This window comes from Felis catus, chromosome F1 (assembly GCF_018350175.1).
Source record: "Felis catus isolate Fca126 chromosome F1, F.catus_Fca126_mat1.0, whole genome shotgun sequence".
Taxonomy (NCBI): Eukaryota; Metazoa; Chordata; class Mammalia; order Carnivora; family Felidae; genus Felis; species Felis catus.
The window spans coordinates 62,412,035-62,432,615 of record NC_058384.1 but is presented as its reverse complement, the minus strand read 5'-3'; the positions used below and the strand labels follow the sequence as shown (position 1 = coordinate 62,432,615).

The following is a 20,581-nucleotide window of genomic DNA, read 5'->3' as shown; positions in this document are numbered from 1 at the left end:
TTGTTTTGAACGGGCCAAAACCCTTTTCTGCTGAGGACTTTCTTGTAGGCTATTTTATTTGCATGCAGTACCGAGCTTCACCAGACCTTTCTCCTGGTGGCTCCTTCTGATTCTTCAGGTCTGGGAGTCATCTCAGGGGAGGTGTCCCCACCTGCAGAGACCCTTCGCATTCTCAGTCACTGTGGGCTGGTCGTTTCTGTCACAGGATTCAGCGTACCCCAATAACGTAGACCCTTAACTCGCTGATAGGGTATCCAGCACGTAACACAGAACCGGGAACACGTTAGATACTCAGTGACAGACGCCGAAGAATGAACGAACCAGCAACAGGGACTGTGCCCTGGTAGGAGTTAATAACTCAGAGCAGGATTAACCCTCTTTCACAGGTGATCAGTGAACAGGGCAAAGTGTGACATTTATCTTTTGATGCGAGTGGACCACCCCTTCGCTGTATGTACTGTCTCACCAACAAATCTCCCCTTTTTCCTCCAATTTTTTTTCATCACGGTAAAATACATGTAACATAAGAATACCGTGTTAACCATTTTTAAGAACACAGTTTTGTTACATTAAATATACAGCGGACCCTTGAACAGCACAGGGTTGTGAGACATTGACCCCCTGAACGGTCAAAGATCTGTGCATAACTTTTGACGCCCCCCCATCTTAACTAGTAATAGCCCACTGTCGACTGGAAGCCTTAGTGAGGACATAAAGAGTTGATTCACAGATTTTGTTTGTTACATGTATTGCATACTGTGTGGCTACAACCAAATGAGCGAGAGAAAGGGAAATGTCATTAAGAAAATCATAAGGAAGAGAAAATGCATTGGCAGTATTGTACTGTGTTCATGGGGGAGAAATCCATACAGAAGTGGACCCATGCAGTTCAAACTCATGCTCAAGGGGCAACTGTATTCGTAACATGCAACCATTACTGCCCTCTCTCCTCACGGCGCTTTTGTCTTGTAAGACCGAAACTCTCCACCCGTTAGGCAGGAGCCCCCCTTTTCCTCTCCTGCCCAGCCCCTGGCTACTGTCATTGTACTTTCTGTCTCTGTCAAAAATGCTTTCTACTAAGACTCATCTACTTGGTCTCCAGGCTTATGACGTTATGCTTCTTCCCTTTTGCCGTGAACACACAGTTCAGTCAGGAGTCTGAATGTGAGTGGTGCAGAACACCGTACAAAACTTATTTGTCATCTGCTAATGACATTGTAATTATTGTTCTTTTGTTTTTTTTTTTAAGTTTATTTATTTATTTTTGGGAGAGAGAGAGAGAGAGAGAGAGCGTGAGCTGCGGAGGAGCAGAGAGAGACTGAGAGAGAGGATCCCAAACAGTGCAGAGCCTGACACGGGGCCTGATTCCACGAACCGTGAGATCATGACCTGGGCCAAAACCAAGAGTCGGATGCTTAACTGACTGAGCCACCCAGGCATCCTTGTAATTATTGTTAATAAAGTGAATATCAATGTCAGAGACCCATGTAGAGTTGTCCTTTCTAGAAGCACTTTAATGGGGAGGGATAAATGGTACAAAACATTTTCACAATTGGGAACTGAGCAGAAACACTGCTTCACTCTGCAAACCCTTCCCGAGAGCTCCTCGTGGTCCAGGGACTGTGCTGGACGCCGCACATGAAGAAGTGTGTAGTACAGAGATCAGGGGCTAGCGGACGGGGGCAGGTAGACGACGACTGGAAGAAAGGGACGCCTTTGCTGTGCCGCTCTTGCCACAGGTTGGATGGGATCACAGAGGCGTGCGGTCAGTTCTGTGGGGCGATGATGGTGGGAAGGGAAGGCTGGTGGTCATGTCATGTTGGTGGGGTGTTTACCTGGCAGAACGAACCCGTGAGCAAAGGCCTGGAGGCTAGAGAAAGGCTGGGGCTTTCAGGGAGCCACGCTTTGGCCCGCTGAAGCAGGAGGTACAAGGAGAATATGCCTGGCCCAAAGACTTTCACATAGTAGGCACTCAGTTAATGTTTAGTAAATAAATGAGTGGGTCACAATGGCCTGGGGGGTGGGCTTGAGACTTCGAGAGAGGGGCAAGATCATGGAGGGCCTTGTGTGCCTTGCTGGGGACCGCGATGGCATGGAGAGGTGGCCCCGGGGGATTTCTCTAAGCAGCGCAGAGGAAGAGACAGGCAGGTGAAACGCCACCACCTGGGCACTGATTGGAACGTGTAAGCACGATTAAGTTGAATGCATGTGTTGGAGAAAGTTGGGAAGTGTGTGTGTGTGTGTGTGTGTGTGTGCACTTGAGTTGGAATATGTATGTGTATGTTTGGGGGAGTAAGTTGGGATGTGTGTGTGTGCGTGCAAGTGATTTGGAGTGTGTGAGCGTGCACTGGAATGCCCTATATGTTAGTGCAGTGGAGCGTGTGTGTGTGCATGTGCACAAACATGCGTAAATGCGAGTGAGCGGTGAGGAATGCTTTCTACTAAGACTCATTTATTTGGCCTGAAGGCTCATGAAGTTATCCTTGTGCCTTACTTCCGATCACATGCTCCAAGTCACATGCAGAAATGGGCAGAACAGCTCAGACCAGTGATTCCGTCCTGACTCACGCTAAGCCGCTTCCAGCCAAGTTAATTAACTGCTCCCTCCTTGTGCTCACACAGCCCTTTGCTCTATAACACTTGTCACACCACTGTTCTTAAGGGTTTATGTAATACTTTCCCCTTGCTAGCCTGTGAAATCCCTAAGGACAGAAAAGTGTGTCATTTCTCTTTCTGTCCCCAAAGCCTTTTCGGGCACGTAGTAGGTTCTCAGCTAATGTTTGTTAACAAACTAAAGGAAAGGCAGCTGTTTTGTAACTTATTTAGTCAAAATTGGCTGGTTACTTAGAAAATCTCATTATTGCCTCCTGGACTTAGAAAACAACAGTAATAATGGTTACCATTTTTTAAGAACCTACTACGTGCTAATTACAATGCCAGGTACATTATGTGCAGTGTTTTTTTTTTTTTTAAATGTTTATTTATTTATTTTGAGAGCCGGTAGGGTGGGGTGGGGGAGGGGAAGGAGCGGGGGTGGGGGGGTGGGCTGGGGAGAGAGAATCAAGCAGGTTCCACTCAGTGCAGAGCCTGATGCGGAGCTCGATCCCACCACCGTGAGATCATGACCTGAGCCGAAATCAAGAGTCGGATGCTTAACCACCTGAGCCCTCCAGACCTCTCTCATGTACGATGTTTTTTAAAGTCCCCCAAGGTTCAAAAATCCTAGGAGGTAAATATTATCAAGTGCCTTCTACAGATGACACAGGTAGGCTCTCTAAGGTGAAGTAACTTGCCAGATCACAGTTGGAAAATAGATACAGCCGGAACCAAAGCCTGTGGCCTTAATTCGTGTGCTCTCCATCCTGCTGTTCCCCGCGGTGCCCTATCCTCAGCTCTCTCTTCCCCGCACAATGGGAAAAGTCGCTCCTTTTCCTGTAAGGAATAAAAGGGTTTAATTTGGTCAAAGGGCAACAGTGTTTCCTCTGTGCTCAAAAGGAGGTTTGGCCAATCACAGAAAGGGAACCAAAAACAATATTATCCCAGAGACATGGCCAGTCTGGGTTAGCGCCAGCTCTGGATGCTGTGGGCCGGTTCCCAGGAGTGCAGGAAGAATGATAATCGTTCAGTTGAGATCCAAGCTCATGGCGGCGGGATGAGGCTAGAGATTCCCTTTCCCTCAAATGTTTGCCTTTTTCTTTTCTTCCCCAAGGATCTGGACAGGATGTTTTCTACCCCCTGGGGAGCCACTTCCCAATTCTACTGTTACTGGGTTGAAGACTTCAAATTTATTGTGGGTTTCCTGTTTCCATCTCTGTGTTGGTTGCTTTGGTGGATTTAGACAAAAGGATGAGGCGTTTCTATCTCCAGATTGCCTCGCATATATGGTTGGTATTCTATTAATATTCTATTTGTCGATGGGTTCTCATTGGCTAGTTACTCTTTGCAAGTCTCCATTCATGGATAAATCGCGGTTCATCATTGCAGTCTCCTCAGCTCTTTTCCAGGTGGGTTTCTCATTGTCAGGGGTAACCTAGGGAGGCGGAGGAAGCACAGAGGGGCTTACAGCAGAGACAGGTGGGGGCATCCGAGGGAAGTCTTCTAGCCACTTCCTTCCTTCCTGACTTTTCTACACTCTCCAGCTTGGATGACTCATCCACACAGACTTTCCATTTAGCGTCTTGGGGCTGAAGGGCACCTCCCAGGCAGCCTTCTGCTGTGGGAACCAGGCAGAAGCCAACATGGGGGTATGAATTTGGGGGAAGTCAGTGATTTCAGGGCTCCTGGAAGGTATCCTACTTCTGAAGTCACTTCCTGGATATTATTTTTATTCTCTCAGCTTTGGGCTCAGATCTCTAGATACGCTGTTTGTCACCTCTCTCATTTCATATTATTGATGTGCCGGGGCTTTGGCAAAGGTTTTGTGGTTGTTGTTGTTTGTTTTTAAAACATTTCTATCGACGGGAAATCCTCAGACACCTCCTTCGTAGGCCCCAGGTCACAGAGTTTTGGGCAACTTGTAGGGAAAGCAGGGCATGAATTTGGTGAAACCTGAAGTCAGTAAAGGTCACTCTTCTGGGGAGACACTGAGTTCTGCACAGATCTGTCCACAGAGGATGGCACTAAAGAACATGGCTCTGAATCCAAACTGTGAGTGAGTTCAAGAATCAACTCTCCTACCTACTAGTTGTGTGACCTTGGGTAGGTTAAGTAACTTGTTTGAGCCTTAATTTACTCATACGTAAATTAGCGATGATCGTAATTCCTAACCTCACAGGGTCTCTGTCAGCGTTCAATGAAGCAATAGATATAGAACACTAAAAATAGTACATGACACATAGTAAACCCTCATTAAAAAGCTATTGTTAATACTTGGTTGCTAAAGGTCTGTCCTACCTGGTGTGTCAACCTTTGTCAAATAAATCCTCTGGGATTTAGCATTAGGAACCTACGCCTGCAGAAGGTTAGGGTGGGAGGAACCTTAGAGGTTGTCTGATCCAAACATCTCTTTTGTAGATGAGGAAATGTAGGCCCCGGGTCACAGAGTGAGTGACTGAGGCATGAGAAAAGAGCGCCCAGTCTGCTGCCCAGGACGCATTTCTCACAAAGCTGGCCACCCTCCAGGTGTACCTCATGTCTCCCTGTAAATCCATCTCCCGACAACCACTTGTACACTTCCAATTTCTATTAGAGTCTCTCAGATAACGAGGTAGGTTATGTTCAAAAACCCCAGTGAAGTGAAGAAACTGCCCAGCCGCTGGCCTCCAGCTTGGTTTCGGTGAGGGGAGCTCAGTGGAGTCTGAGAGACTGGGAGACCCATGGGTAAAGGAGAGGACTTGGGGCAATTTGACATGGAATGAGAAACACAAAAATTCTCAAAGACGACGATGGACATCTTATTTTTAAATCAAAGACTTGGGTAAAATGTTGTCATGATGCTTCCTGCAATGCTGAGGCACGTTCTTAACAAGAGCAACACTTCCTAGCTTCTTTCTCTCTTTCTTTTTCTTTCTTTCTTTCTTTCTTTCTTTCTTTCTTTCTTTCTTTCTTTCTTTCTTTCTTTCTTTCTTTCTGTCTGAAGGCCTCAGTTCATTGGCCTCAGACATAATTAGAGCGACATCAGGAAAACCGGACTCCTTTGAAAAAAAAGTGTAAAAATAAGACAACCAAATCTTGGAGAAAGTTTCCTTTCTGGGGGAGAGAGCTTTACTCAACATCCTATCAGCTTGAACGCATTCCAGTCTTTTTTCTATAAACGCCAAGTCTTATAAAATTGAAACTACAGAGCTAAACATTTCTAAGAAAACCCAAGTCCTGTTCTTGGTTCAGTCAGGGACTTGCTGACTTTTCTCAGGGAAGTCAGTCTGGAGAGCACTGCATCCTTACATTGAGGGTTGGCATCCGCTTCTGCGATGGAGTGTGGTAGAATGGAGAAAGTATGCTCTGGAGCCAAAAGGTCTGGATTGAAACCAGAATTTAAGCCTGAGCTCTGCTTCCCCATTTGTTGGATGACCTGGAGAAAGTGTCTTAACCTTTCTGGATCTCTTTTCTAGCCTTTATAAAATAGATTACTGCCACACAGAGGTCGCATATATTGTTGAATGTGTACTGTGCCCAGCCTCGACGAAGGCGAAAGGTTTCCAGGGCCTCGTGCGAGAAAACATCTCATCTATATGGTCTTCAGCTGCAGTTTGGTTGATTGACTTATGCCAATTTACAGTTGTGGGTTGATTGAGAATCTTTGTTGTTTTTCTTTATGCTGGCTCCCCAGGTCCTCTTCTCTCCATGGTGACAGGGGTACTTAGCAGACCATTATGTCCTTCTGTTTTTATTAATCAAACCATCCAAACCCGCCTAGATCCCAGGAGACCCTGCATGGATGGTGGGGGTGGTAGGAGAGTGAACGTTTCCAGCCCAGGGATGTTCACAGCTGAAGGGAGCCATGACTTGTGTGCGGAACTCTGCTTCTCTGCCCTGAGTCATCTGATTAGCTGCTTCATTTTTAAGGGAGGAAATTTAATTTTGGGTCCTCTTTGGAACATTCAGGGGACTCTTGCCATGTTCAGAATAGCCTTGAGCTATAACCTCATGAGGCCCCTGATGTGTCTGTGTGTCTGCTTTGGACCAGACCCAAGGTTCTGCCCTGTGTCTTATCCACAGTGAGGGTAGAGGGTGGGGAGGGTCAATGTTTATCTTGGTGGACCTCACTTGAGCTGGACACTGCTGCTTTGTTGGCTCAGGCTGAAGCATGCTTCTCCTTTTTTAATTGGCTAGGGACTCTCCCCCAGGCACTTGGTCTGCCAGTGATTTTGGCCCCTGCTGCTCAGACCCTTGGGGATCATAAGGAGAGCATATTTCCCTCTGTCTGCCCCAACCCGGCAGCAGTCAGTTATGAGTGGCATGCATGGTTGCAAGAACTATCAGACCAAAGGTCTAGCCAGTGACCTGGAACTTTCCTCCTTTCCCTAGCGGGGAAGGCTCCCTGAGCAGGTGGACTTGTTAGAATATGTACAGCCTGTGACAAACAACTCCAGGGACCAGAACTAGGTGGCCTGTTTGCTGACTAGCCCAGGCTGGTGAAGCGTAGGACTATTATCATGTTAAGGATTAAACAAACTAATATATTAGATTGAAACACATGTAATTACTGACGTTTTAACTGTTTTGAATCTATAACGTAACAAAGATAGCAGAGTGCTCTAAAAACATGGCTCAACTATGTGCTATTTGCCAGAAACGCACTTCAAATGTAATGATAAAGCCATGTTGAAAGAAAAAGGATGAAAAAAAGTTATATTATGCAAATATTAACCCAAAGAGAACAGGAATGGCTGTATTAATAGATGTGAAAATCCTTAACAAAAAATTAGCGAATAGAATACAATAATGTAAAAAAGAATTGTATATTATGACCAAGTGGGATTTATTCCAGGTATGTAAAGATGGTTCAGTATGGAAAATCATAGGATCATATTAATTGATATGGAAATAGCACTTACAAAATCCAAAACCCACTATGATAAGCACTCTAAGCAAGTTAGCAATAGAAGTGAGTTACCTCAACTTGATAACGAGCATTTAGAAAAAGTCTACAGTTAATAGCACACTCAATTGTGAAAGACCAACTGCTTTTTCCCCAAGACGATGCCATTTATAATCACTCAAAAACACTGAAGTGTAAATCTAATAAAACTTGCACAGAACTTGTATGCTGAGGACACCTAGGTGTCTCAGTTGGTTAAGTGTCTGACTTTGGCTCAGGTCATGATTTCCCACTTCATGGGTTAGAGCCCTGCATCGGGGCTCATTCTCTGATAGCTCAGAGCTTGGAGCCTGCTTCTGATTCTGTGTCTCTGTCTCTCTCTGCCCCTCCCCTGCTCATGCTCTGTTTCTCTGTCTCTCTCTCTCTCTCTCAAAATAAACACTATATATAAAAGAACTTATATGCTGAAATTTGTAAAGCACAAGGAAAGAATCAAAAGAACTAAATAAATGGAGAGACATACTATGTTCATGGATTAGAAAATTCGATGTAGCAAAGATGCCAATTCTCCCCAAAATGATATACAAGTTTAACACAACTTCTATCAGAATTTTAGCAATTTTTAAAAAATTTTTAATATTTATTTATTATTGAAAGAGAGAGAGAGAGAGCACAAGCAGGGGAGAGTCAGAGAGAGAGACAAGGACACACAGAATCTGAAGCAGGCTCCAGGCTCTGAGCTAGCTGTCAGCACAGAGCCAGATATGGGGCTCAAACTCACCAACCATGAGATCGACACCTGAGCCAAAGTTGAATGCTCAACTGACTGAGCCACCCAGATGCCCAGAATTTTAGCAATTTTTAAAATGAATATAAACTAGATTATCTTAAAATTTAGATGAAAAGGGCAAGGAACTATAATAACTAGAATAATTTTGAAAAAAAAAAAAAGAATAAAGTGGGAGGAATCAGTCTATCCTATTTGAAGACTTATATAGTAATCAAGACTGTCCTGACAGATCACCACAGTAATCCGTGCTACTGGCAGAAGAGTAGGCACATAGATCAAAAGAACACAATAGAGATAATGCCTCTGTGTGGCTTTATTTTGCGAAAAAGCTCTAGACTCAGATTCAGGAGACCCAAGTTTAGGTCGCAGGACTAGTATTCACTTGCTGCATGCCCTTGAATGAATGACTTCTTCCAGTTATAAGTCTTTGATTCTCTGGGTCTACATCACTTAACTTTTTCTGTCTCAGTTTCCTGTTCTATTTAATGGGGACAACCTGCCGTCTCTTCCTTATAGCCTTCTGTTTGACCAGGGATGACAAAATACCTTTCTATTTTTTGTATAAAGAATTCTACAAGCTGAAAGATTTGCTACCTTGATTGTTGTCAATAATACACCTCCACACCATGAGAACTCTACTCTGTGCACCTGAAGCCAAATGCCAAGAACATTAGTGTAATGTGTTGTTAATGTGGTTTCTTTCTTCCCATCTAACACCATCAGTTCTTCATTTGGACTTCTTAAGAAGCACAAGGAATAGGACTCATTTTTGAGGAACTATGTTTAGGGTTCTCTAAGTCCCAAAGTTCCAGACTTGGTTATGTGAGCTCTTGAGAATATCTGTGAATAAGAGATTTTATAGTTGTTTAAGAGAGGTTCAGAGAGAGATGATATGTTTCCCAGTAGACCGATTCTGCTTGTGTGGGCAGAACAATCTTGAAATGATTCAACCAACCAACAACCAACCACTTGAAGAGGATTTTATGGAAATTCATGGGGTGTGGGTACCAGGAGCTTTGCAAGCCATATACATGGAATACAGACACACAGATACACACATGCATGCACACACACATGCACACACACACACAGACTAATGCCACCTTATGTGATTATTACCATAAATATTCATGGTTAAAACCGAGGAAAACATTTTTAAGCATATATGATGTTGATAACACCTAACCTTGAACTGGGTCACAGAACTTTTCCTTCTCAAACTATACATTAGAATAGAGTGAAGCAGAAATAGTTGTGGTCTTTCATATAATGTACAAATGCAGTGGGACAATTGGGGGCCCACTGCCTTAAAGTCGTTTCTCCGTGTATCTTATCATGGTGTGGTTACCACAATACTCCTACCATTTTCCATTTCTTTATTTGAGTCACTAAAATACAAATATGTTATGTGGAGGGTCAGCAGAATTATTTATAAACTAGCTTATTAGACTGGGAGTCAGTTTGCAGATCTGGGTGAGGGGCCTGGGTCTAAGGCCAAGGCTCCTTTAACAAGATGTGTGTTTTCGGACAAGTCCACTGGTGTCCCACAGCCTCATAGTTACCTGCACACTGAGGAGGTGGAACTGTATGCTCGCTGAAGTCCTTTCCAGGTCTTATATCTGAAGAGACAGCGTGCTCCACAGGTGAAGAGACTGTCTTACCAAAATAAATACTGTGGAATTCTTAGCCACTCTTTTTAACCCTTTGACCCATTTAACCCTTGAAACATCCTATGAAGAAAGCTTTGTTATTATTCCTATTTTGCAGATAAGGAAACTGAGGCAGAGAGAGGCTGCAATTTGCCTCCGGTCACGTGGCTATTAGTGGCAAAGCTGGGCTTCCTATCCATATGGTATAGGATCTATATCCTGGACCCTCAATTCATCACCAGACAGTGCTAGACAACTACTAAAGAGGAGAGACTGTGTCCTCTGTCTTGTTTGCCACACAGCTTTGTATAGGTCCTCAGTAAACATACATCATTCTTATTGATGATGCTGCTGCTGCTGCTGATGAAGTCAACAAATGTTGACTTCTATTGATTGCAGCCTCCTGTGTTGCGAAGAGTGTAGCAAAGCTGATGGTGTTAAGCTTCGTTTTCTCTTGTTAATGTTATCCACATAAGGGGAAGGTTCTGCTTAAGGGCCCAGGAAGGATCCTGACAGGGTGGAAAGTGGGAAAATCCAGAGCACGAGGAAGGCAGTGAGGCTGCCACGCTCTGGGCTCTTCTGGCCTCTCTTCTGCCTGCCATTGTCTTCATTTCATGACTGGTAAGGTGGTCTTGCTGGGTTCCTATGAGACAGAGTTGCACCTCTCTGATGTCCCTCCAACTGCCCTGAATATGGTAGAAGGAAGCGGAAGCCGGTCACTACCTAGACCAGGAATACTGACAAGGGTTTGCTCTTTCCCGTGCACCTAGCACACTTGTCGTAAGCCTAAGAACAAGTGTGGCCACCATGGCCATAAAATGGCACCACTGCTCGCTATCCTTTCCCCTGCCTCTGTGAGTTTGGTGCTGATGATGTAGACTTTCCCTCACAATGTGAGAGCCCACTTATGATTTCTGAGAGTGATCATGGTCGAAGAGCAATGTTGCTTTGTTTTGCATTTTTCCTTAAATTTTGTTTTACTCATTTTATTTCATGTTGTTAGTTCTGTGTACTGTTGAAAGGACATAATCAGAGATGTTTTCGCAGCTACCCCAGGAAAAGAGCTCTGATCCTAGCAGCCAGTTGCCCTGGGTGTTCTTGTCCCAGTTCTGGTTTTAACTGAGTGTGATACTATGATGATACTCTGACCCATGTTCTCTCGTGACCCAGATTTCTGGTGGTGATGGAGCAAGTGCCTCATGCACTGAAGAGGTGACGCTGCCTGGGCCATGGTGGGGATGGGGAGAGGTTGAATTCTAAGACCTCGACCTCATCGATTCTGGCTAAATTGCAGTTACACACCTCATCGCATCGTGAACGATGCGTATTTGGGGGTACACATGCCAAGCACTAATGAGGTAGTAGGGTGGGTCGTTTTTGCGGGTACCCTTTCATATTTTGGTGCGATCAGAGAAGCAAAGCATGATGTAGGGGAGCCTCTGGTGTTTTCCTCACAGTTTTTGAACCGGCAACCATATTTACTAAAACTTTCCAGGCTGACTCAGTGCAAAGGTGATTGTTTTGGAAAATTTGAATGAGATTGGTTGGGGCAAGTTCAATGTTATGCAAGTAGAGCCATGGGGGCACTTGAAAGAGCCTTTGCTTTGGACTCATTCTAAGTGACTTTTACCAAGGGGATTACTTGAGCAGGGGTCAAGAGGGAAACCAGGAGACCAGCAGATTTCTCCAGTCCAAACACCAGCACACACGAGTGGGCACAGTCTTTTGTCCTGTTCAGCCCGAGACTTCTTCGCGTCTTCTTTTGTCTCCTTTACACCGATACCTTTCTGCCCTAGTGTGAGGGGTATGCTATACTAGCCAGCTGTGTGTGGCACCTACAATTTCTCAGATACTTCCTAACTGTTTCACACATGTTCCCTCCAAAGCCGTGTGCAGTAGGTACAGTTGTTATATTTTTACTGATAAGGCAACCAAGGCACAGACAGGTTAAGTGTCTCACCCACGGTAAATGAGTGCTTCGGTCAAGATTTGAACTCAGGCAGCTCCTGGCTCTAGAATCTAGACTCATAACTACAACCCTGGGGTGTCTCTATAAAATCTACCAATGTGTTCTGAGCTGTGCGTGTGTTATGAATCTGTCTGTAAGAAAGACTCTGCCCTGACTCACGGAGGAGGGGTGTCCGGGGGCGGGGGGGGGGGCGGTGCGTCAGTAGAGACGATCATCCAAGAGCTGTCCTGGTTTGACCTGAGATGCTGGGGCTTCCAGAACCCCGGCTGGAGAAGGTCCAGGGAAGGACAAAGGGGTAGAAGGTAAGCTGAGAGTATCCCTGGCACCCAGCACTCGAAATTCGGCTGGTGCTGGCCGAGAACCAGCTTGGTGATGCTGGCTCTCCTCAGACTCTTGTCCGTGACTGATACCCTGGTGGCTTTGTGTCTGTCCACTGATGATGGAGACCCAAACCCCGGGGTCCACTCACAATGTGCTGCCAGAAAATTGCACCCCCCCTCCCCCACTTTTATTGCATGACCTCGGTTTTTAAATTCAGTCCGACGGACTGGACTTTGTTCTAGTCATCGGTGCTGGCTTCGTGTGCTGTTCTGTGCATCTTTTCAGGCTGGCGTCAGGGCTGCCCCGTGGGCTGGGACCGTGGCTCTGGGGCCAGTTGCAGTGTGGTTAACCGCTGCAAGGACAGTGAATGGAAAGATAATCATGCACTGTCATGTAGCTGAATTCATGACTTTGCACATGAATCCACATGCGTGCCCACTGCGCGTGGCAATGGCCGGTCCAAGTGCCTGAAGAGCCCTCACCACAAACAACCCTGTCCGGAGGTGCGGTTGTTAAACTCATTGTAAATTGAAGAAACGTTGGCACAGAGAGTGAATCATTTGCCCCAGGTCATCCGGTAAACAAGTGGAGGAAGTAGAATAGAAACTTCTGCAACTAAGGACCCTCATCCGAGCTCTTGACTGCCAAGGCCATCCCACCTCTCCTAGGCTAGGCTTTCTAGGGGTTAAAGTGATGAATAACGTAGGACCTTCCCTCCACGACTGTCTCATCGACTTAGGTTTTTGCTAGTTTGGGGGTTTACTTTAAGTCGATGGACTTCTGGAAAAAATGTGAAGTGTCATTTACAAGTAATACTTCAAGTTTTGTCTCAAGCTAATTCTTCAAAGGGCTCACTTACCAAGAGCACAGAAGACAATGCTGAACCATTAGGAACGAACATCATTTAGTCCCATCTTATCTGTGGTGTAAGAATAATGGCCTTGTATACCGAACACATCCTGTGAGTTGGGCATTTTCTAAATGATTTACGTATATTTCCTCACCTGATGCTCATAATTGCCCTTGGGAAGTGGACCATGATTATCCCCATTTTATGGAAGGGGAAATTGAGTTTCGAGGATGTTATATAACCTGCTTATAGTCACACCGTTAGTAAGCTGTAGGCCTGGCCCAGGAATCCGGGCAGCCTGGCTCCAGAGCCCCATGTTCTTAATTAACCACCACTCCAGGGTAGAAAGATCACTGGGCTTGGGGTTAGGTCACTCACACCGGCTCCGCCAAAATGTCAACGGGCAGAATGCCGGCCAAGTCACGTCTTTTCTCTCGTTCTCGTTCATTCATTCAACAACTACTCGTTGCATACCTACCGTGTGCCGGGCATGGTTGGCACCGGGCACGTCCCGGTGAGTAAGACAGACCTGGTCCGTGCTGGGGTGGGCCTTACAGTTGAATTTTCGTTTTCTTGTTTGTAAAAGAGGAGAATTAAAACATGTTAAAAACATTGCTCATCCCTTTGAAAACACATGCCTTTTTTTATAACTGTAAAAACGGTTCCTCCTTCCCTAGTGTTCTTTGAAATTTCCGAGTGAATTACCATGACTAAAAATAAGTTAAATCAATTATGAAATTGAGTAATTTTTGTTTGAATTACACTGGCCCTCCTCCATACCCCGAGGGTGAGTCTGATGCATTGGCCCCCCCAGCCCTGGGCTGTCCTTCCGTTGACAATCCTAGGGATGGTGTTTCCAATCCAACAACAAAGGGACCTACAGTTGGTCTTTTAATTGCTTTGAAATGCCTGGGTTTTGTCTTTTTAATTTGTATTCATTCTTTTGCTAATTTGTGGCTCCTGGGTGTGTGTGGCAAATAAAACTTTGCTCATTCCTTTTACTGAAAACCCCTTACCCCCACCAGGCATTGTTGTGAGTCATGAATTCGTTCACCAACTGACGTTCCCTCATCCTGTTTATGAAGGGAACAACAAGGGACATGTCCGTGTGGCTGACATAGGGGCCCAGGGTTCCCTCCTCATTCAGGGACCCTGTGAGTTGCATGAGCTTTGGGCTCTGGGAAGCATCTGGGCTGTTTTTATTGAGATTTGCCTGGGCAACCAGGCTTCCCAGAGCTCTTAGGAACACCAACTGGCTCCTCGATGCCCCCCGAGGCTTGGGCTTCTCAAACCGACCTCCTTGCCCTTGACCCTGCTCTCGCCCCCGGGTTGTTTTGTTGCTTTCTGGATGCAGAAGGTCTCGGGGATGGTGGCACCACGCTGAGTAAATGAGCACCACGTGCTGGTTGGTCGGAGGAGTAGAGGACAGGATTCTTTAAACATTTTTTAATTTTATTAAAAAAAATTTTTTAAATGTTTTATTTATTTTTGAGAGAGAGAGAGGAACAGGGAGTCCAAAGCAGGCTCTGTGCTGACAGCCGCAAGCCCCATGCTGGGCTCGAACTCACAAACTGAACCTCGAGACCGTGACCTGAGCCGAAGTCGGACACTCAACTGACTGAGCCACCCAGGTGCAACTCCCCCCTTCAATTTTTTTATTTTGATAAGAACACGTAACATGAGAACTATCCTCTTGAACACATTTTGAGTGTAGGCTACGTTGTTGTTGACTGTAGGGGCAATGTTGGAAGCAGATCTCTGGAGTGTGTTCATCTTAGCTGAAACTTTATGCGTATTGACAGTAACTCCCCATTTTCCCTCTTCCCCCACCAGCCCCCTGGAAATCATCCCAGCCTTTGACTTTATGAATTTGACTATTTGAGATTTCTCATATAAGCGGAATCATGCGGTACTTGCCTTCCTGTGTTTGGCTTGTTTCAGTTAGCATGGTGTCAGTTACAACGGGAAGAATCTGCTTCCTCGTGTTCCAGAAGGAATGGTAGGTGGGGGAAAATGCAGTTTAAATTTTTTTTAAATGTTGACTTATTTTTGAGAGAGAGAAAGACAGAGCATGAACCGGGGAGGGGCAGAGAGAAAAGGAGGCCCAGAATCCAAAGCAGGCTCCCGGCTCCGAGCTGTCAGCACAGAGCCCGATGCGGGGCTCGAACTCACAAAACTGCGAGATCATGACCTGAGCCGAAGTCGGACGCTCAACTAACTGAGCCGCCCGGGGGCGGGGGGGAGGGGGGGGGTGGGGGTGGGGTGGAGGGGCAGGAAAAATGCAACTTAATTCAACGGACATCAGTGCAGGCACTAGGCTCAGTGCTGTCATTTGACATGAAGGAGCCCGGCGTCTCATGCTGTGCTGGCCAACCGTTTGACAACAGGCTGTGTGGGAGAGGGTGACAGGTTTGCTGATTTCCATATTCTCACCGCGGTCGATTTCCAACTACCGACATGGTGTCAAACGGGCTTGCGGAATTCTCGAACTTTTAACAGCTCTCATCAGGCTAGGCAAGCTCGTCCCATGGTCTACTGCCACTGTTTTCAAAAAGTTGTCAGTTTCGACTCCAACGTGGATAAAATACAGTGCGGCTGGACGAGAGCACAGGTGGAGTGTAGACAAGGCAGGAAGGCATCATGGGGGGGGGAGTGATTCAGTTTTGTGGTGGGCACATCCACACGGTGAGCTGGGGACCTTGGGGGCACCTCCCATGTCTTCAGGTCAAGGGGGAAGTGCCTTGGTCTACCGGGAGGTCTCTCACGTCCTCGGGTCACCTCTAGCGGGCTAACCTTTTCTCCTGCGTTGACCCGCACAAGCTTTACCTCCAGCCGGTCCAGCCCCGTCTTGGGAACGCAACCTTGCCTCGGTTCACACCAGTCTCCGCGTTTGGAAAGCCCTGGGTCCCCGTCTTCCTACTTCCTCGTGCCCCTTCACCAGCTCTTCCGGATCACAGAAAGCACGCGCCAGAAGGGATAAAAGGTGGACCGAGTGGGGCCCGTCAAAGTGAGGAATGTATGTGCATCCAAGGTCACTGTTAGAAGGTGAAAGGCAGACAGCAGAGTCAGAAAACATAGTTGCAGCTTTTATGAGCACCCAAGGGCTTGCGCTGAGAACACAGAGAGAGAGAGAGAGAGAGCTCGTGGGGCAGAAAGAGAAAGACGGAAGTGGGGAGGGGAGACTTGTGCAGGAACTCACCAGAGCAGGTGTCCAGGTGGCATGGATAAAAAGATGCTTATCTGTGCTAGTCAGTCCCCGGGAGGTGAGACACCCCTGCCTACCCACCCCAATGGCCAAAACTAAACAGACTTGCACCACCACCCTACTGCTGATTTGGAACAATGGAAAGTAACACACGTTGCAGGCGAGGGTCGAAATTGCTACAATCGTTGCGAAAATGTTTTTGGCGGTATTTACTAAAATTGAGAATATTACTGTGACTCAGTAATTACTCTCCTAGAAACACAGCCCAAAAGCACATACGTGGTTCACCTGCAGGTATGTCCTGGAATGATCCTAGCAGTGTCAGTAATAATGGCTCCAAATTAGAAATACCCAGGGGCGCCTGGGTGACTCTGTCCATTGAGCGTGCAACTTCCTCCCAGGTCATGGTCTTGTGGTTTGTGGGTTTGAGCCCCACGTCGGGCTCTGTGCCGACAGCTTGGAACCTGGAGCCTGCTTCAGATTCTGTCTCCCTCTCTCTCTGCCCCGCACCCCCTACCCCCCTGCTCGTGCTCTTTCTGTCTCTCTGTCTCTCAAAAATAAATTTAAAAAAACGTTAAAAAAATAAAAAGAAATAAAAAAGAAATACCCAGATGTTCATCAATAGTAGAAAATAAGTTGTGATTCCACTCGTGGGGTGGAATCCTATACAGCCCCCAAAAAACAATGAAGTGTTTCTCCCCATAACAGAGACGACGCTCATAAATGTAATATTGAATGAAAAGGGCCAGACACTAAAGAATACAGATGGAACTATTCCATTTATATAAGGTTCAAAACCAGGCAAAACTATTTATGGGATTAGAAGTCAGCTTCCAGGGTACCTCTGGGGAGGAGCAAGGTGGGCGGTGGGTGGGAGGGTCACATTGGAAGCCTCTGATGGTGTTTTCTTTCTTGCCCTGAGTGGTGAGGAGTGTGTTTGTTTTGTTATAATCCCCTGAGCTAACCATGTATGATTTGTTGTCTGCCTCCCTGTTCATCTTACATTTTCATTAACCGAAAAACAGAGGAGCTTCTGAATGAAAATGTTAGAAATAGAGGTCAGCGTGTGTTTTTCTGGACCACTCTTGTGTTTTCTCTTTTAGCGTTTTCTATTTTTATGAATTTAATCTTCAGACAAAATATATTGAGAGTGACTGTATGCCAGGAACTATGTTAGATACTGAGGATAAAACAGGAAACAAAATGGAAAAACTTGCGGCTCTCATGGAACCCCCATTCCCGTGGGGAGAGGAAGGCAAATCTATAAAATGTGAGATGGTGATGAGTGCTATGAACGAGTATAGAGGGTAGGAGGATAGGGAGTCATGAGCTGGGGTGAAGATTTGGGCACTGATTAGGTGTCATTTTATATCGAGTGGTTGAAGAAGTCTCTCTGATAAGGCAGCATTTGAGCAGGGACCTGAATGAGGTGACAGAGTGAGCCCAACAGGTATGTTGGGAAAGAGCATCGCATGCAGAGAGAACGGTACATGCAAAGGTCCTGTGGTGGGATTCCCCAGCTTCCCATGCCAGAAACTTAGGCCTCATTCTTGGCTTGTCTCTCTCGCCTTCCCCCTCATATTCAAACCAGATCGCCAATCCATTGGATCCATACCTAGATACCTCCATGCTCTTTCTACTTTTTCTCCATCTGTCGTTGTCTCTTTGGGAAGCAGTTTCCCTTTTTTAAAATTTTTTTGTCCTCTGACAGGGGCCCCCTTTATGCTCAGATTAAATGCCCCACAAGACTTCTGCTGTCCTCTCTGGTCTCATTTCTTCCTGCTTGTGCCTTACGTCCCATGCTCAGGTCACGCCAAAGTGACAACATGCCTCAGCTTCCCTCTGAGCCCTCTGGTCTCTGGGCCTTTCTCCACGAGGGTGCCCCTACTCGTAGCAAACCTTCTTCTCCCCACCTGCTCATTCTAGGCTTTGCACATCCCAGAAGTCTCAACTTAGATGTAGTTGATTCTGGGAAGGTTTTCCTGCCCTTTAACCCCGGTCAGGTGTCACTCCCAGGGGTGTCTCCCCATTGTCACTGTCTTAGGCCATTCTGTGATGGCCGTTGATTTTTCTGAGCTCCCCACCAAACTCAAAGACTCAGGTGGGAAGGAACTGTGGTTTGTGCCTCTGTGCTTACCACAGTTCCTGACGTTTAGAAATTGCACAAAAAATATTAAATGAATGAATGCATGTTGACTTAGATCCCTCTGATATGACAAGAGTCTAGTAATGTTTTCATGGGTACCCAATGGAACTGTTTTACGCTCAAAACAATATTCATTGGTTCACAAAAAGCCAGGCCTGCTGGGTTTAAATTCTTATGCCTGGTTGTTTTGTGTTCCATAATTTCTCCAACACATAAATATTATCCCGCAAATTTTAATGTTACCTTATTTCACTCAGTCCTACGTAAAACATCCATTCAGAGAACCTGGGATCTGTGAAAATGTCCAAATGTAGAGATCCAAATGTTTTGCTCAGGCAGCAGAGCGATATCATTATTGTGACTTATTTCTAGAGTTGAAACTTAAATTTCTAGAAAAAGAAATCAGAGTTAAACTTTATTCGTTTTGTCAGGTTTGGGGCATGCTAAGTGGATGTTCTTTCCAATTTATCATGGCTCCTTCATATGGAAATGAAAGCTTTTAATATGATGACAGAGTGGGAGACACGGGAAGAAAGATCTGGTAACCCTTCTTATGCCGATGGTTTGTACCCTGGTGAGACGGGAGGTTACTGATCCCTGCTTGGCACGAGGATCAGAAGAGATTGGAGCAGGGACTCGAAACTGGCATGGGGCACTGTGCCAAAGTCTCTCAAGTTGACTTTTAAAAACGGTTTCAACAGGATGATTTGAAAAATTATAAATGTTTGAGCATCAGGTATACCTAGAGCTCCTATCTATTGAGCCCTTGCTGGGTGGCAGGCGCTGTAACTGCTTTAAATAGATAATCTTATTTAATTTTAATAGCAGTCATATGGGATCAAAACCATCATATCCCCATTTTGCAGATGAGGAAGTAAAGCCCAGACAGGTTCAGTGATTTGCCCTAGGTCACACAGCAGATCTGTGATAGTATTGAGCTCTGAGCCCATTCCCTTTTTCATTTCATTTCATTTCATTTCACTTATCTTATTAATTCCAGCATAGTTCACATGCATGTTATATTAGTTTCAGGTGTACAATATAGTGATTCAACAGTTCCACGCATCACCCAGTGCTCATCATGACAAGTGCACTCCTTCATCCCCATCACCTGTTTCACCTACTCCCCCCCACCCCTTCCTCTCTGGTAACCATCAGTTTGTTCTCCATAGTTAAGAGTCTGTTTCTTGGCTTCTCTCTCTCTCTCTCTCTCTCTCTCTCTCTCTCTCTCTCTCTCTTTCTTCTTTTCCTTCACTCATTTTGTTTGTTTGTTTCTTAAATTCCACATGAGTGAAATCATATGGTATTTGTCTTTCTCTGACTTTTAGTTAGCATTGTACTCTCTAGATCCATCCATGTTGCTGCAAATGGCAATTTTAATTCTTTTTATAGCTGAATAATATTCCATTGTATGTATATACCACATCTTCTTTATGCGTCCATCTACCGATGAATGGGCTGCTCCCATATTTTGGCTACTGTCAATAATGCTGCTGTAGACATAGGGGTGCATATATCCCTCTGAATTAGTGTTTTTGTATTTTTTGTGTAAATGCCCTGTAGCATGACTACTAGATCATAGGGTAGTTCTATTTTTAACTTTTTGAGGAAACTCCACACTGTTTTCCAGAGTGGCTGCACCGGTTTGCATTACCACAAAGAATGCACGAGATTTTCCCTTTCTCTACATGGTATGAGGTATATTTCATTGTAGTTTTGATTTGCATTTCCCAGACGATGAGTGATGTTGAGTATTTTTTTTCAGGTGTCTGTTGGGCATCTGGATGTCTCCTTTGGAGAAAGGTCTGTTCATATCTTCTGCCCATTTTTTAATTGGGCTGTTTGTTTTTTGGTGTTGAGTTGTAGAAGTTCTTTCTATATTTTAGATAGTAATCCTTTATTGGATACGTCATTTGCAAATATCGTCTCCCATTCTGTAGGCTGCCTTTTAGTTTTGTTAATTGTTTCCTTTGCTGTGCAGAGGCTTTTTATTTTGATGTTGTCCCAATAGTTTATTTTTGGCTTTTTCCCCTTGCCTTGGGGGACCTATCTAGAAAAATGTTACTAGGGCCCATGTCAGAGACCTTATTGCCTGTGCTCTCTTCAAGCATTTTAATGGTTTCCTGTCTCATATTTAGGTCTTTAATCCATTTTGAATTTATGTGTGTGTA

At 45.4% G+C, this 20,581-nt stretch overlaps 1 protein-coding gene across 5 annotated transcripts in view; it reads left to right on the top strand.

Annotated features, from left to right (window-relative positions):
* Positions 1-20,581, top strand: part of DDR2 (discoidin domain receptor tyrosine kinase 2) — a 155,761-nt gene that overhangs the window by 43,668 nt on the left and 91,512 nt on the right. The window lies entirely within an intron of this gene.